General features: G+C 41.1%; 1 protein-coding gene across 2 annotated transcripts in view; it reads left to right on the forward strand.

The window, feature by feature from the left end:
* The window catches only part of pik3r3b (phosphoinositide-3-kinase, regulatory subunit 3b (gamma)), a 264605-nt gene that overhangs the window by 167535 nt on the left and 80701 nt on the right, over window positions 1-16369 (forward strand). The window lies entirely within an intron of this gene.

The raw sequence follows: 16369 nt of genomic DNA on the forward strand, positions 1-16369 counted from the left end.
ACCTTAAGGTTAGCTTAATATTATTTATATCAGTTTTACTGAAAAGCTGCAACATTATACTTGTGTTTCAGTCCATTTTCAAAACTAAAATATTATCTGGGGAGTAAAATTTGACTGCAGTGAGTTAGAAACAGATGGTTTTGTTAGCATTCAACGACTACAGCTCACATGTTCTTCCTTAGTTTGCTTCTTAATCTAACTAATGAACTCTAAAACTTTGTATAGAAAGGGAAAAAAAGATTTGGGTAAAAGCAGCACACCATGTCTACAAACTGTTCTGGGTATCTGGTTTGGATTAGTTGAATGAAGTGAGTATTACTGTTTTTTTGTGTTTTACAACTGGAAGCATGCTGGACTTCCCACCGTTCTACTGCGCTATAAATCTGACACCTAATATCTATTATACTATACTGCTGCTTATTAATGTTAACACATACACAACAGGCGTGGTAACACAAGTTGGATTGTGTGTGTGTGTGTATTGAGCTTAATGAGTCCCCCCCCTCCCTCCCTCTCACTCTAATAATGTCAGGAGCAAAAGAAAAAAGAAACAAGTAGCTTTTCTTAGAGCCTTATTAGTGTTTCCAGTGTAAGAATTTGTTGGGAGTTAATGAGATGATTTTGAGTCCGTCTGCAGCGGGAGGAAACCGGAGAGAAAGACATGATGGATGGAGGAAAAGAGCATTATAATATTTTGCTTTTTCTGAGATGAATTAGTCAGACAGACAAAGAGAAAATTATTGTTGGAGAGAGGAAGGCACAGGAAAGAGAGATTAAGGTAAAATAACATCGGGAAAAAAGGGGGGTTTTCAAGGATTTTCTTTTACTGTGGTAAAAAACTATTTTATCCACTTGTTTGTAAGGGCATTTTTTTAATTCACACACAAAATAACAGTGTGGGAAATTCAACGAAAAGCCAAAATATCACTAAAACAATTTTACACTTGGCTGAAGTAGAAAAGTTGGCAATGAAAAACAGAACATGTGATAAACATTGATAGAAACAGATTGTTCAGATACACCCTATTGTCAAGATACTGGTCTGTGACAGTGTTACAGGTCTCCACAACACCAGAATATAAAATATATGGTAAAAATCTCTTTTACATGCTGAGGCTTTTGCTTGAGAGCTCAGATACAGGTGAGAAACTTTTATATAACGAACCAGGAAGACAACGTATCTCTGTGTGAGAAACAGTGAAGTTAGCATGAAAATTATAAAGCAAAATAGAACAAATGTGCAGCTTTGCCCACTTCTGCAACTCCATAATTCTGTTATTACCACAGCAAATAAGGGAAGCACATGTTAGGGGGGGACAGAGATTAATTTAGTCTAACAAATGCAACAAACAATGTTGTTTCTAACAAATTAAACTGGCAGGGAAACATGCTGCCAGGTTAACAAAGGTAAGACCAAATAAACTACACAAGAAATCAAAGAATTCCAGCGTAACGAGACGGAGCCACCAGACTATCAGGACGGGGGAAGGTTTTTTATGCAACCTGGAGACAGAGGACAGCTACCTCCAATTACTTGATGGCCTCCAGCTCTGCAACCAACAAGGAACCAGTAAACACTGACACACAACACAGCAACACAGCAACACCACAACCCACACACGAGTCCTGGCAGAGGTCCCCCGGGGGGGGCCGTCACAGACAGTAACGTGTTAAAGCCTTCAGCGTGCAAAACACACAAACAACTTTCTTGTCCAGGTGCTGAGTCCAAAATATCTGTGCAGTGATTTCTGATTCTGAAGAACTCACAAAACTGTCGAATGTACAACGTTTCAATCACAAATTTGCTCTTGATCGGATACAAAGGTATCAAACTGACTCAGGTGTTAAAGCAGTCATTTACCCATGATCCCTAGCCTGATTATGAAAGGTCAAAGGTGGGTTCAGTGTCCCGTGTCATGCACAAAGTTCATGTATTAGCCCAGAGGAGCGTAGTGGCCACGCTCGGTATTGCAACTTCTGGTGGCATCCCATCGGGAACCTGGAACATCACTTCTGGTATCTTCAAAACCCTAAAAGAGAAATTTTGACTCTTTCTATAATCAGAATATGGTCCAATAACACTTAGAAAGCCTATAGGAGCCTTATGATTTAATTATTTTATCCCATGCATGTGTGCGAGAGCAAACAGGAAACAGGAAGTCCGCCGGCTCACCCAGCAGAAGTCTTAGATGCTGGAGAAGGACTCTAGTGAGCATCACAACCCCCATGAAATGACTTATTTTATTATCAGAATTTGATCCATTTGGTCCGATAACATTTGGTAAGTGTAGAAGAGCCACATGATTATAGTATTTTATTAATTTATCCCCATTCAAGTGGGAGGAGAGCCAAGAGGAAGTTAACCGGCTCGGCCAGCGGAGGTCTCTACTGAGCATGCCCAACAATCAGGAAGCATGCGTGTGTAATTTCTTTACAGCAGGAAGCCAAGTTTTTAGCTTCATGCACCACTGACCTCCATTCCTAGAAATGAACGGGACGCCATCTTTGAACCCGACATCCAAGGAAACAAAACCGCCCCGTAGTGCTACTAGAGGTCAGAACCTCTACAGGGAACCTTTAATACATCCCTGCTATTAGCATAGAGAGAACTTCCCATCCTCTGTTTTGTCCCTGCAGTGAAACATGGCTCTGTGTGTGTGTGTGTGTGTGTGTGTGTGTGTGTGTGTGTGTGTGTGTGTGTGTGTGTGTCCAGTGTCTCACCCAGCCCGTCCCTCTCCTCTAGGTCGGCCTGGCTGCTAATGATGTTGTCAAAGTGGAATGTGGAGCAAAGAGATCTTTCTCCTTTGCACGCACATGGACACACACTCACAGCACAAACACACACACACACTCACACACACACACACACACACACACATTTTATTCCTCACAGAAGAACAGAGAGTCATGATAGAGAAATAAACAAAATACTAAATCTACAGGCATCCTGCTACAAAAAGCACAATGCTGTTTCTGAAGCAACTTTCTGCAGCTTTCTGTGACTGAGGAGCACCAAAATGATTCCTATACTAGCACAAACACACAAATACACACCTATAAAAGACAATATTTTATAATATGCAACCTGGATTTTATTGTCACACTTATTGTTGGTTGTTTTATCACTTTATTCACAATATTTGTTGCTGATAAGTTACTTCCAACCACTCCGAAGCCTCCCAAACATCACATAATCTGTATTCAACAAGTGTAGAAGTAGAAAATAAAACTGTTTGGTTTAACAAGCAGCCAGCCCACAGTTTGAAAGTATTTACTAATCATCTACAGCCAGCTTCACCACAGCAGAGTCCTGTTCCCACAGTGAAGCAGGATTCCCACACGCTCCCACTCTGAACAAAAACCAAGTGATACCTGGGTGTACAGGTGGCAGCTAGCCAGCTAACAGACACAACAAGTCAACTCTAGTCTTAAACCTTACTAAGTCACAACACTGAACACCCAGTAAGACACCAAACAAACCGTCCTTATAAAAAGTCGGACTAAGAGCCCGATCACATCAGAATTATGACTAAAATCAGTTTAGTTTGATGAATTTGCTGCAATGGACCAATAGCAGCTCAAAAACAAGGAATGTATCTCACTGATTTGTGTGTTGGACCATCCGACTTTATGAAACCCTGCACTGCTGGAGTATAAACTGCTCCATGATAGAGGAATATGGTCAGAATTTGATGGTAAAAATACATCCCCTGAATAAACTGTATGAACATTGTACAGACAGCTAATTGTCTTGTTATCCAGCATTTCACCTGTTAGATGTAGTCTACTTACGAACAGGCTTCCCTCAGGCAAGCCAACAGGATGGTGACTGACTCATCCCATGCTCTACACGCTGCTACTCCCTTCTAGGAGGTTCAGACTCCCTCGTAGCACATTTAAAAATTAATTTATCCTGGTGTCAATAAAACTTTTAAATAGTGGCAGATTTGGCCAGGATGGGCACTGGTTGATCTTTTATGTAAGGGGTTTTTAATGAAAAGGGGATTTTCTGTTGATGTGTTTATTGATCTGCTTGCCTAGCTACTTTTAGAACCTCGGTATGTTATTTGTGGGACAATAAAGTTAATCTTGAATGTTGAGATCACCAGCTGCAGCAGCAGCACACCAACCACCCCTGCAAAGTCTGCCAATATCTGGTCCGACCAAGCACTAAAGGATCATTACTGGGATTAGTAACAATAATTACTGATTTAAAATTGTTAATTAGTGCACTAAATCACGTGAGTGTGAATGTGCATGAAAAAATGGCGCCCTCGTCGGTACAGTCGGGGTCCCGACGCAGGATCGTCCTGCAAAAAAAGTGGAACCAATCTCAACTTTTGCTGCAACACAACGTGATGTCCTAGCAAGGCAGCAGATTACTTTGTAATATAAACCTCGTATCCGGTCGATGTGACGGAAGATAAAAGCGGGTTCTGCCCAGAAAACTTTCCAGAGTTGTCAAATCCTGTCTGTGAGTTTTACAAACCTCCGTCCAGTGTTTGTGTGTCTGATAAGTCTTTAAACACATACATTTCATACTCCAACTGGACTTCCTGGCTCATATTTCAGTGAATCACTTCCCGACTCTTACTTGCCAACTAGTCCTCATTTCAAAATCGAATTTGGCGTTTTCTTAAAAGGCGGTCTGACGCGCCGCCACCGAGAGCAAATGTCAGTTTACTGTGTACTGGCTGTGACTGTTTTCTCTCGTCTGATTGCTCGTGTTGTTTATTCTGTGGTTAGTTTTCAGATCTCACAATGAAATTTAATTTGGATCTGTATGACTAACAACACACACACAAAAAAAAGCAGATTTCTCCTTTAAACATTCATGACGGCCATGGCTACACGACCAAACAAACAAACAGACATTCACACACACACACACTGAGAGTTACACACATTTCAGCTTCTCTCTCTCTCTCTCTCTCTCTCTCTCTCTCTCTCTCTCTCTGCCCGTCTCTCTACCCACATGTTCATGTTTTCACAGCAGCTGCTGACAAATTGATGCGATCCTGGGAATTTTCCCCACATGGAAACCTACGTTTTTTTTTTTTTTTTTTTGTTTAATTTTGGAGCTCTCTGCAGGGCGAGGTCAGACTAGGAAAAAGAGAGAACATGCCATCCCTGTCAGTCTCTCCCTCTCTCTCTCTCTCTCTCTCTCTCTCTCTCCCTCTCTCTCCCCCTCTCTTTTATTCTCTCATTCTTTGTGGTAGCAGCTTTTCCCAGGCACGGCCTAACTGACGTATTGGCAACATTTAACACACTTAAGAGAAAAAACACATCAGGACAAAGTGTGTGTGTGTGTGAGAGAGAGAAAGTGAGAGTGAGCTCAGGCTGCAGTGACCTCACCATGAAGTCTAACAGCTAACAGGTTATCTCTTCTTCACTTAGACATATCTTTTCTAATCTTTTCTTATCTCGAGCCTTATATGAGTCTTATCTCATACTCTCTTCTGCTTAAATCCTGCTCTTCCTGTCTCTCTGTCTCTGTCTCTAGGTCTCTATGTCTATTTCAACCCTGCATCCTCCTCTGAACTCTGTGTTTACGGTATTACCTGCTCATCCTCTTCTATATCTGCTTTAACAAGCTTTAAGAGCTGCCAGTTTGACCCGAGAGGACCGGCGGTTCCTCTGCCATCACACAACACATCCACAGCTACAGACATGAAAACACTCAAAAATGTGTTTTTTCTTCCTTCAGTTGGATGTTTGTTCTCTTCTCTGTGCAGACTGATGTATGTGCAGTTTGTTTACACACATTCATCTGCTGGAGGAGGAAGGTTTCTGATTTTAAGACGAGCAGGATTTGTGGCATCGCAACTAGTTTGGAGACGATCGTGGTCCAGAATGCAACTTACACGAGTGTGATGTGGAAACTTTAACACTGATGATGGACTTTATAGTAAAGTAGGAGACATCTTGTGTCCATCAGGAAAACTTTTGATATGAAAAATATTTATATATCCTATATTACGTATTTGAACGTCCTCTATCCTTAAACCCTCGATTCCAAAAAAGAAAATTTCCCCAAAAAAACCTTTAATGGGGGGAAAAAAGTGGAAGAAGCCTCAGACAGAGGAGACAGAGGAGGGATCTATCTTCCAGGACAGACAGATGTGCAATAGATGTGTGTACAGAATAAACCAAGAAAGCAAAATCACATGAATACAGCATGGAAAAACATACGATATGTGATGAATATGATCGGGAATATGATTGTGACTTCTAAAGATGATCTGCTGCCACATGATCGCGTTACTCATAGCTGCGTTGGAGCAGCTTGCATCACTTATAAATGCCTTTACATACATGCAGCAAAACTAGCTTTTAGCCACACTAGCAGCATGTCTCTAGGAGTGGCAGTTAGTCAGTTGGTCAGCTGGTTCATCACTTTGGTCCAAGCTGATATATCTCAACAACTACTGGATGGATTGTTGTGAAACAGACAGAGGATGAATCCTACTGGCTTTGGTGATCTCCTAAGTTTCCCTATAGCACTACCAGAAGGTCAGTAGGTCAAAGTTTTAGTTTTCTAGTGAATATATCAATATCTAACAGATGTATCAGATGTATTTTGTTGCCATTCATGGTCCCCTGAGGATGTATCCTGATGACTTTGATTTCTCCTTTAGCGACACCATGAATTGGTACAAGAGAGACGACATTTTTAGACGTGTTTTTAGGAAAATCAATGAATGACATCCTTAGTTAGAATAACCTGGGTGAAACCACCGACACATTAATTAAGTTTAAAAAGGGAATCTTGCTAAAATTAGACAAACAGAGAGGTACTGTTACGACACATCCTCATCCAGTATAGGTCTAAAATTCAGGCCGGCAAAAACGGGCCTTTAGTTATGTTTATGCCATGTAGCAGCAGTAGTAATTCACTCCAGAACAACCCAGAGGATCATAATATGTTGCTTTCCAAAACAGTTACATATCACTGTTAAACAATCTTGGTGTTTTATGGTGTGACAACACTGTGGTTAAGATCTGGTTAGGTTTAGGCACAGAAACCACTTGGTTAGGGTTAGAGAAAGATCATGGTTTGGGTTAAAATGATCGTTTGAAACGTGGTTTATACATCCTTAAAGTTACGCAACAGTAAACACCACGACGTTGTCCCGACTCGTGGTCGGAAACATGACACTCGCAGTTGGAGACGAGAAGCGAACAGTGGTCTCCTGCTGCAAACTCTAAAACTATCCGACCATCTACCCAACCCTTCCTAATGAGGCAAAATCATCTTATCAAGTCACCTTATATTGACGTAATCTGAACTGCGTCACTTCCCCGAGTCGTAATTACTTCTTGTAAGGACGGGCTTGCTGTTATGTAACATGAACTGGATGTGATGCACTAATAATAAACACAAAAAGAAGAAAGCTTTCCCTCCACAACCTCAATTTCTGTCATTAAATTCTGTTGCATTTCTCTTCATCGTTTTCTTTTTCCGAAGATGAGTCCAAACCAAGAAAAAAAAAAGGGGGGGGGGGGGGGGGGTTTTAAAAGTGGCGAGTTGGGTCAAAGCCCAACACAAGAAGATTTGTCTCCCATCACAGGCGGTGTTTGTTCACACCTGCACTGAGCAGTCTGTGCTTCTGAATATCCTGAGTTGAAATGAGCAAACACACTGATCATATTCAAACTTTGAGCTCTCGCTGCTGTAATTCAGTTGGCTCCATCTGGAAGTGTTCTGGCACGCTCTCCACATAGACTGCAAGTGAATTTTGTTTAAAAAAAAAAAAAAAGTTTAAAACTGAGTTTCTTAGCTTTGAAGCTGGGAAACCACCCTGTAACTTGTTGGAGTGTTTTCACACATAGTTTGCTATGAGACCAGCAGCCTCGAGCATCAACCTTCCTCCTGTTTCTTTTTTTTTTTTCTTTCGTTTTGAGCCGACCTCCGAGCTGCTTTGGTATCAGTGTATGAACGAGCGAGCGAAGGAGGGGAGGGAGCGCTGCATCTGTTTGATATGCAGCGAGCAATAGCGTGCTCTGTGTGGCAGCTACGACTTAGATTACCACTAATTGCAACCAGAAGGGCCAGAATGAATTTACAACCTTCATTTGTATGCAGGCCAGATCAAAATTTGTGACAGTCTGGATGCTGGCCATGGTGCTTTGTTTTGTGATCTGAAGCTGAAGGAATTTGGATTTTGAGTAACTGGATTGTGTCAATACACACTGAAGTGACAACATTTCTTCAGAAGCTGAGGCCAGCAGGGGGTCAAAGGTTACTTGTCTTTCCCACAAGGCTTGTGGGATTGATGCATATTCTGTTCATTTTCAGTCATGATGATGGCTCAACAGGTGACAGTGTCGGTCATTTTGTCCGTCCACCGAGTCCACATTTCCAGACAGAAATGTCTCAAAGTATTGCCAAGAAATTTGGCTCAGACATCAACGTTCCCCATGAGATGAATTGCAATAATTTTGCTGATCCTCTGACTTAAGTGCCATCATCAGTCAAAATTTCAATATTTGTCCAATATTTTTTGGGGTATGAGCTAAGCCAGACATCACTGTAACTGGCTAGTTAAGCAGCTCCTTGACTCTTGAGTTAATGATGGACCTGAGGCCTGCATCTGTTTCTGTGCTGCATTTATTATCTGGTTTGTAACATAATATAAATGCTGGTAAATCACACTGGCTCAAATCCAGAACTACTGCAGATTGTTTTTGCACACTGGCTAGCTAGCTAGCTAGTTTCTGAGTGTCATTTTATGTAACAATAATAATAATAATAATAATAAACTTTATTTGTGTAGCACCTTTCATACAAAATGCAGCTCAAAGTGCTTCACATTAAAAAGATAATAATAAAAAAATAGATAAATAAATAAATAATTGAGAACATTAACAGGAAGAATAAAAGGAGGCAAACAAGAAAAATGAGAGATTGTGTATTACATTAAAACAGAGGAGCCGATGCCTTAAAATGAATTAAAATGTTTGAGTATATGATATGGTGTAAAAGTCATACTATAGAAAGGCTAGGTTAAAAAGTTTAAATATGTTTTTAAGTGTCGTTTAAAGTTTTCAACAGAGACGGCTTTTCTAACGTCTTTAGGTAAGGCATCCCAGAGTTTGGGAGTATAAATGAAAAAAGCTGCATCTCCAACAACCCAAACCCTAACCCAAGCCCTAACCCAAACCCTAACCCTAACCCTGGCCCTAACCCTAGCCCTAACCCTAACCCTGACCCTAACCCTAACCCTAACCCTAACCCTGACCCTGACCCAAACCCTAACCCTGACCCAAACCCTAACCCTGGCCCTAACCCTTTTGGGTAGACTTACGGATCTCAAGCAGTCCTGCAGAGGAAGATCTAAGGGCTCATGACCCATTGAGAGCTTTATAAATGAGTAACAGGACTTTGAAATGGATTCTGGAAGACACAGGGAACCATTGTAGGCTAGCCAAGACATTTTATATATAAATGCATGACTTCCACTGGTTACACGCCTTAGCTGCATTTCAATAAGTCACTAGCATGTTCTTACAGACTGGAATGATTAAGTGTCTCCAGGCTTTTGACTGGTACTGTTGAGATACATTTGTGTGCAGAATATTGAGCTTAACTACTTACCGTCCCCTCAATCATACCTCTTATGAACTGGCTAATTTTCACAGCTGCTAGCAGCATTTACCTACTGAAAGAGCCAATAAATCCATACGACTGAATTTATGGCAATTGGACTTGCATACTGTAAAAACCTTACAAACTTCAGCATGTCAACATTGTTATTGCTATACGTGCTGCTGACAGGAGCATTTCATCATTCAACGCCCAACTTACCCTTGATAATCAAAGTGAATTGTCATTTTGTTTCACTTTATTGCAATCACTGTATATAAGTTATACAAGTTGTATATTGTCTATGATTAAGTATTTTTATCATTACAAATAGTAATAGTAGTAATGTGGGCAGAAATTCAGAGGTCTGGAACCAGGTTGAACCTGCGTAGTTCAGTCTGGTTTACTGGGACTCTGGATGGTTTTTCTCCTCGGTAGATTCAGTTGTGCAGATCTGAACATAGCAATCATACTCGGACCAAAACAACCACGCAGAGACCCTTTAGAGGAAGTGGTCTCAGCCTGGTCACAAACCAGTTCTGGAGCAGTTTGTTTGTGGTGGGAACATGATCCGACCTCCGTCTGACCGACTAACAAGGAGAATGAATCCAGATCCAACCTGGACTAACAATGAAGTATGTTGTCTTCTTGATATGTGTGCAGGTAGAAGCTCCTTCTTCTTCCTGTGTTTATGTTCTTGCTCCCGCCCCCAGTTGCATCCGACCAATGAGAGGAGAGAACGTTCTCACCTGGTAGTGATGCTTTTTGGTTTTGCTTGAATTTGTTTTCTATGTGAAAAGAAACCAAACCAACAAGTTCACCAACTCATCCACCGATTCAGACCAGAACAAACCAAACTGTAGGCAGCTTTTGAGACATTGCTCATTTCAATGCCGTATAACTGGACACCGAAATGAGCAACGTCGTTCTCATTATTTAGTTTTGCTCCAACTGTGTCTGAATGTCGACTTTGTGAGCGCTGGCAGAGCTGCTTTTTGGATTGAGCCCAATGGAAGTACGGGTTCAAACTCTCGTCACACCGGCTGACGGGTAGAAAAGATCCTTTCAGAGACGCAGCATTGTTAATGTCAGACTCTTTCAGGCTGCCCTCTGGCTGACACCCACATGCCAGCATGTCCTCTTTCATACAGCAGCCATGAATATGAAAGATTTGTATTATTTATTGGGTGGAAAATGTTCGTGAACCCGATTCTTTTGCCCCTCCGATTTTTTTGCTATTTCTCTTTTATACACTTTTTCCTCTCTTTTGAAAGACGAAGTCTGTCGAAACTCTCTCTCTCTCTCTCTCTCACACACACACACACACTCACAGTGGGACGCCGTGTCCTGTGGGTTGCCAGGTTGGTTATGAGGGCTCATGCTGATGTGTAATTGTCCTCAAAACATTCAACTTTCTCTTAATTCCATTTTACCTGCATCATCCAGGGATTTCCTAGAATAAAGACCCACCTGTCAGTCAGCACACACACACACACATTCATGGACACACTCACATGTAGTCAACACATAATCTCAGTCTCAGACATGTATTCTCCCTCATTGTCTCTTTCTCTTGTTGTTTTTTTTTGTCTTTCCAACAAGCACACAAACATTTTGACAGGACACGTCTGAGCCTGTTATGTCATTGTGTCAGCATCATGTTTGAAGTCAGCAGATAAACGAGCTGCTGTCCTCACTAGTCTAGTGCACATTCACAAACTCTGCACAATTTAACAAAGATTCATATTGGTTGGAGTATAACATCAACTTTTGTATACCGTAACCTGCAACATCTATGTGTGGATACCATAAATTCTCAAATAAATGCTGGTATTTCAATTATGGCTGAGTGTCAGAGTAAACAGCATTGAAGAAAGGCGTAATTCATGTACTATAATGGCTCAAAAATGTGGTGTAATGTACATTTCTGCAGCGTAATTTCATCAGTATAATCACAAGGTGAGGTTTTTTTGATCAATGTTAAATTACTGTAAATGAAAACACAAAACATCCTGCAAATGTTTCACATTAAAAGCCTCGAGCTCCTGGAAAACATATCGATGGCCAAAGCGCAAAACATATCGTATCTGCAGAATCTTCTGATTGGCGGATTTCACTTTGGATAATGAGAACAAGGAAGGCTGCTCATATTCAGTCTGTCCCTGGGTTACACAATCACTGAACATTCATTTCCAGTGGACAAGGAAGCAAATACACTGTAGTAACTATTACATTTACTACATCTTCTTACCTGAAAACAAACATCGTCTTGTAGAACCTCTTCCAACTTGCACCAAGTGCAAAAGCTCCTATCTGCACTTTATTGTTAACACATAATATAATAATATAGTCCAAACAACAGTGTATTATGTATTGGATATGTTTAACAAATAGCATTCTGCAAGAAAACAAGTTTTCTTTAGTTTTCTCAAAAAAGTGCATTTTTCAGATAGGAGGTTTTATTAACACCAATTTAAAAAAAAAAAACATTTAGAGCACACATCCTGTGTTCTTTTTGTGGTGCTCTGTATGCAAAATCCTCTGCATGCCACTTAAACCTCTTAAACAATAAGTTCAGGTGATTCACAGTTATTTACAAGGTGGTAAATCATCATTAAAATATTACGACTTATAAAGTCTGGTATCATATCAGTCACAGAGATGGAGATTTATTTGAGTTGAAAAACCTTGTATGAGTAGTTTCATCTCCTGTACGAAGGGGGAGCAGGTTCAACCCTGTGGATGTTTTAAGGGAACTGAATATTGCACCATTCATTCTAATTAAAGTTGCTCACAGGTTCTTATGCCAAAATGTTTTCAGGCTTCCTTCAGCATTTACATTTTTACCCCATTAGAGTTATCCTGTGGCTGAGCAGCTGACGTCCCGCTGAGTCTTTGCACACATTAATAACAGGAAAATTACTGCATCAGTTTTTATTTACCTTATGAGGCAGCTGGATTCAAGAGATCACACGAGAATCCATCTTTTCAGGCTTCAAGTTCTCTTCGCTTGTGTCCGAACCACCGGTGGTTCAGACCAGTCGGCGTCCTACGAGGATTCTTGTGTGATCTGATGAATCCAGCTGCCTCGCAAGGTGAGACGGTGATAGACAGATGTTCATCCGATCACCTGCCAAGTACTTTTTGAAAGTGCCTGCTCATTTCCAAACCGTTTCCAAGGACGACTTCTCAGATGGTTCTGTGCAACAGACCTTATGGAGCGTCAGGTTAAGTTTTTGTTCATCTCAGGATTAGGAAAAATCATTTCACAACCATTTCTTTTGAAATGACGATCTGTGGATAGAAGTCGTTATGGGCCAATTATGCATCACTTGACCTGCAATTCCAACATTGATTCATAGCCCAGAGGCGTCTCTGGAGGGTTTGTTTGACGCTTACAAGACATCCTTCCATGGAAGTGGAGTCTGAGACGGGACACAACAACTGAACATATGGCTGTATAATTGTGACAATCAGAAAATCATAATTTGAAACACATGTCTTCAAAACTCAGCCTGATATAAATTTAGATTCTTTTGGAAACTTTGTGATATTCACATAAATTTCAGATTACGTTCTGCAGTTTTGAACAGTGTTTGGCTGCATAGTGCGTTTATATTGAAGGGAAGAAAAGTGACTCAAATATCCAGTTTGCATTTATGGGAAATGTTTTTCCCATAATCCGACCCCACGTTTCAGACGAACTAGTATCTTCTAAACAATATCAGCTGTTGCTGTTTAATTGTCTCATCAACAGTCAAAAAAACCCAAAGACATTCAGTTTACCATCAAGGAGACAAAGAAAAACATCAAATCTTCACATTCTCAGTAATACTGTAGCTGAAGGTTTGAGTCTGACAGACATCAGAAACTGAAAACTGAACTAACATCTGTGACTGAACACAACTGGAATATTTTATATTTATAAGCCTGAAACTGTTTGTATTTTTGAGGGACAATCAAGGGGGTGACTGAAGGTCCAGGATATGTCAAAATGACCAAGCAAATGATTTAAATTGGAAACATTTGTAGTATAAATAGCAACTTTATTGTTGGACCGTTACGTTTCGGCTTGCAGCTTTCTTCAGGGTCATCTGGACGTCCTTCAGGACAAGCGTCCAAAAATTCATTAAAAATCACATCCAAAAAGGAACTCTTGGAATTTCATCAAATCCATTTTTCTTTCTGTTTCAGAATGATTCGGTTCATTGTTGTTGGTATATTCATGGTTATTGTGCAAACAGGAGGCTGTGTGATTTTCATGGTTCAGATTTGCTAAAATATAAAAAGGGTCAAGTTCAGGTCCGGCAGCAAAAAAAACTCACTGACAATCTTCCTCCATCCATTCATACAGATATCTGTGTGTTGAAAGCGATAGTGAAGTTTAGTCCTTGCTGTTTTACGTGTTTTACGTGTTTTACGTGTACATTTTATGTGTAAAATCTGTATATAAAGATGGACGTCATGACAGCTCCCCAGAAGTGAAGCCAAAACGTCTTGATCACCCCCTGGTGGCCGGCTGCAGTATAGGTCATAAGCCCCGCCCCCTCCATGTTAGCGGATGGAAACTAAAAAATCAAAGTACACGTCACATTTTCTCAAAGATGGTTTCTGTCATTTCAGGTAGTTCTTATCATGCTGATGTTTGTTCAAGTGCTCGTTTTTCTTGTAAGTTTGTTTTTAATTAGTTATTTGATGATATAGAAAAAGGGGGTCTGACGCCATGATTGACAGCAGTGACAACCGCTCTCAAACCTCCGTCCTAGGCTAAAAACGAGGCTCGCCCAGTCATTTGCAGGCCACATTTTGGCCTTTGTCGTGGCTCAAAAACTGACATCCATAGTAAAGTTTGGTCTCATCTTGAACCGGAGCATCTGCAGATTAATTCCATACCTGATATGTCATGATTCACTAAAAGTTAGGCTCAATACTAGATGAATAAATCCCTGTATTTGTTATCTTCGCTGTCATCTTGACTGTAAGGGGAGCCTTCTTCTTTGTTTCATTTTGTGTGCCGTGTTACAAACAAACAAAATGTTCTAAATAAATAATGTTTAAATTGAGAAGTTTATTGTTTATTTTTACAGTATGGACATTGTTTCCGAGCTTTGTTGAGCCTGTCTACTCTGGTTACACCTTAATAATGTAACCTGCATATTGTCTCCCAGCATACACGCTGGACACACAGTCTACCCTGCACTTCCTGTTCACCACCCACCTGCCCCCCAGACACACCTGGTGGAGATCTCTTCTACTATTTCTGCTGTTATTAGACTTAGAACATGAGGTGAATTAAAACACTCCCTGAAAGACAAAAAGTCCACTCACATATTTCAGATCAGATCGTAGCCTCTAACCAAGACACAGCTTCTTGAAACCGGCCAATCAGAACAGAGTGCACTCATTGGGAGGGGGCGGACCTTAAAGAGACAGGAGCCTGTTTCAGACAGAGGCTGAACTGAGGGGCTGCATTAAAGGACCAGTAAAAGATAAATAAGGAGTTTTTAACTGGAAATCATGCAAATATATTCCAGTAGAGCCTCAGAATATAAATATAGAGCTGGAAGATATATCAAAATGAGATTGATGTCAAATCTCAGTAGCTTATCCTGACAATAGTAAGTCATAGTGAGCTAAGACTTGTAGTGCTCAGGGGAGCAGAGACTGAACAACAGCCTCAGGTAAACCAGGACTGAGCAGGTACTTTTTGTTTTTTTCACCAGTTAAAATAAATGTTCCTCATGTTTTTCTTTTACATGTAACTCAGGATAAATATTCTACTACGGAGGAGATGAAGGTGATGAAGTTTCATCGAGTGTGTAACAGAAAAGCATGTCCAGGAAAAACACTGACCCCGGAGTGATGACTGCTTTTATAGAAACACACACACACACACACACCGAAGGGCAACACGCTTTCTGCCGAGTGATGAAGTGAAGCATGCAAACAGTCAGAGATGTGCCACCTTCTATCTCTGCAGTGAGTGTTTGGTCTGTCACACAGTCCCTGTGAGCGCACACACACACACAGAAACACACACACACACACACACACACACACACACACACACACACAGAAACACACAGTGGGCTCTCGTAGTGCTGCCCTGTTGCGTGACAGAGTCTGACATGTTTCAGCTCTCTCACTAGAGTAGTTCACTCACTCACCGTGTGTGTGGCGTGTGTGTGTGTGTGTGTGTGTGTGTGTGTGTGTGTGTGTGTGTGTGTACACTACAGTGAATAAAAGACCAGTTCCGTGTTGGTTATGCATCATGGATCCAATGCTCCCCGGAGAGCACATTTTCTCTTCCATCTTCAACGCCTCGTCCACCATCTTTTATCGCTCCTTCCTCCTTTTCTTGTGTCTCATCCTTTCTTTTTTGTCTCCTGCTCTCTTCTCCTCACTTTTCTTCTCATCTCCTTCCTTCTCTTTCCTCTCCTCCTCTTCTTGTTATTTTTTCCCCCTTCCACCTCTCCTCATCTCCTCTCTCCCCCTCCTCTCCTTCTTCCTTTCTTCATTTCCTTTCATTTCCTTTGCTTTCCTCTCCATCCTCTCCTCTCTTCCTTCCTCTCTCCTCCCATCTTCTTTACTCCTCTCCTTTCCTTCCCTCCTCACCTCTCATCCTTCCTCCTCCTCTTTCCTCTCGTCCCTTCCTTTATGTTGCTTTTATTTCCTCTCCTTTCTTCCCTTCTCCTCTTCCCTCCTTCCTCCTGTCATCTCCTCTGATCTTCTTCACTCCTCTCCTTCCTTCCCTCTCTCCTCTCTCTTCCTCTTTTCCTTTCC

This window comes from Thunnus albacares, chromosome 9, assembly GCF_914725855.1.
Source record: "Thunnus albacares chromosome 9, fThuAlb1.1, whole genome shotgun sequence".
Classification (NCBI taxonomy): domain Eukaryota; kingdom Metazoa; phylum Chordata; class Actinopteri; order Scombriformes; family Scombridae; genus Thunnus; species Thunnus albacares.